Below are 2,623 nucleotides of genomic sequence, written 5' to 3' on the forward strand. Positions count from 1 at the left end.
TTATTTGGAACAAAATTCAAAATTAAAAGTCAAATATGTCATAATTGAAAAGTCGGGAACTAAAGTGTCATAAGTCTCAAACTATAAGGACTATTAATATAATTTGCCCAAAAATAAAAAATCAAAATTAAAAAAAACCCAAAAAAAAAACAATACAGGATTTTATTTTAGTTTTTTATTATGTAGTGGTAGTTACAAAAAATATCTTATGAAAACGGAGATATTTATGTCCATATGCAGAGAAAAAAAAAAGAAAAAAAAAAAAAAGGGAATACCTAACTAAAATTCTTTAAAATTATCATAATTAATTTATCTTCTACTTTTACATTTCCTATGCAAGTGGAAGGAGTTAATAATCATTCTTTCGATTGAAACATAATTATTAAAAAAATAATGTTAGAAATTATAAAAATTCTATTAAAATTTTATCAAATATTTTACATGAGTCTGGACCCATACAATGTAAGTCCTTTGTGGGTCTCATCCATGTAAAATATTTGGTAAAATTTTTAAAAATTCTAACATTTTTTTATTAAAAAATAGTGATACTATGTACACTAATTAATATATTAATTAGTGTACTAGCATATGTTATAACATTATTACTGATTACACCTATTAAATAAATTATAAATATTTAAAATTATATCGCATTATTTATTACTACACTAATTGCTATACCAATTAATGCATATAACATTATTTATTAAAAAATAATTAAGCTTAGTGATTAACATTAATTGTTGTTTGAGTTTCTTTGAAAACCATTATTAACACTCGATAATGTAAACTTTAGAAAAACCCTTTCAAGATTTGTATCACCTCACCAACCATTACTCCTAGTGAAAGTGAGAGGGAAACTTAAAATGTGACCAAGTGGCATGACGTCAGGGGAAAGAGAACTTCTCAATTTCCAAAGAAATTGAACAACAACACCATATTCTATTTATAGATTTATAGATTGTTTGTTGTAATTTCTGATTACAGTTTGATAAATAGAAATAGTTTAAATAAATTGAAAAAAGAAAATTTAAAATATAGGAAAAGAGTAATCTTGATTTTTGTTTTTCGATTATCAATTTTAAATTTAACTGCTTTAAACAAACTCATTATCTTTTAAAATTTTAATACAAAAATAATATATCCTATAATTTAGACCAATGACTATTTTTTTTAAAATACTACCTGAACTTGTTTACTAGACTATTGACTAATTTCTCAAATGCCATGTCCACCAAGGTATATAGGTGAACTCCTAAATTGGTGTGCATAACATCTCCAACTGATCAATCACAATCTTATATCAATGAGGCTATGAAGTAGGTTTTTTTTTTTTTTTTTTCTCTCAAACCTCAAATTAATATAAGAGCATTTGCACACAAATCTTAATTTATGAACTTATGTTCCATTAAGTCTTAACTAAGATTTTTTTGGACTTTCAAGTCCTACTAAATTTTTAATAGTTAAAATTACCCTTCAAACAATAATTGTTCATCATTTATGATTATCTATAAAGAAACATAATGATTTGACATTTATTTTGATTTTCAAAACTTGAAAAACTTTATTTTGATTCAAACCAATGAATTGAAGGGCAAAAACGTTTAATCACATATTCTGTATTTTTTTCCTCAATTAGTGAAACAATTATCTAGAATATTACTATGCAAAATTGATAATATTCTTAATTTTAAAAATTAGAAAAACTGATAATATTATCAGTTTTACTAAATATGACTTATTAATTCAAAAAATCTTAAATAAAACCTAAGCTATCATAACATTTGTAATAAGACTTTTAGATAATTAACTCATTTATATATATATATATATATATAACGAAGCATAAATATTTTATTCAATATACATCATTCTCGCTTTAGATATCCACCAAAAAAAATTCTTCCGCCATCCCAAAACAATATTCCCTTCTAGGAAATTTAACTTTTTTTACTAGTACAATTATTATACTTTAAAACAAATTAATTTTCCAAAATTATCATTTGATAGTACATTTTTTGAAAAATATCAATTGTCATAATTGTATTTTTTGTGGTGTTAATGAATTTTAAAAACGAGTAAAATAGAAAATTTATATTATTTTAATCCTTGATTTTTGAAAAATGACTAGTATTTTGAGAGAATGAAAAATGAAATAAAAGACTAATAAATATATTTAAATCATACCCAATGCAGCAACAACAAGAACTTACTGAAAAAGGTAATGAGTATTCACCCTTTTGTGATGAGTTGACTTCTTTTAAATTCACATTTTAATTGGAGAGAATTTGAGAGATTTATGAGACTTATTACGGGTTCCGTTTTAATAATTCTAATTATTCATTTTATAGGATTCTCAATATATATTATCTACGAAAAAAATTAATTCAATCCAATAATCGTAACATTTTTATTTTATCGCATTTGTCTATAAAAACATGAATGATAAATATATTTTTAAAAATAGACAATATATTTTTTTAGAAACAAACACGATAAAATGAAAAAAAAAATACAATTATCAAATTGACCTATTTTTTTTCATAAATTATACATTGAAAACTCTACAAAATGGATAATTCAAATTATTGAAATAAGATCTCATAGATACTTCAAATTCTCT

This window comes from Camellia sinensis, chromosome 1, assembly GCF_055761805.1.
Source record: "Camellia sinensis isolate YWXY chromosome 1, ASM5576180v1, whole genome shotgun sequence".
NCBI lineage: Eukaryota > Viridiplantae > Streptophyta > Magnoliopsida > Ericales > Theaceae > Camellia > Camellia sinensis.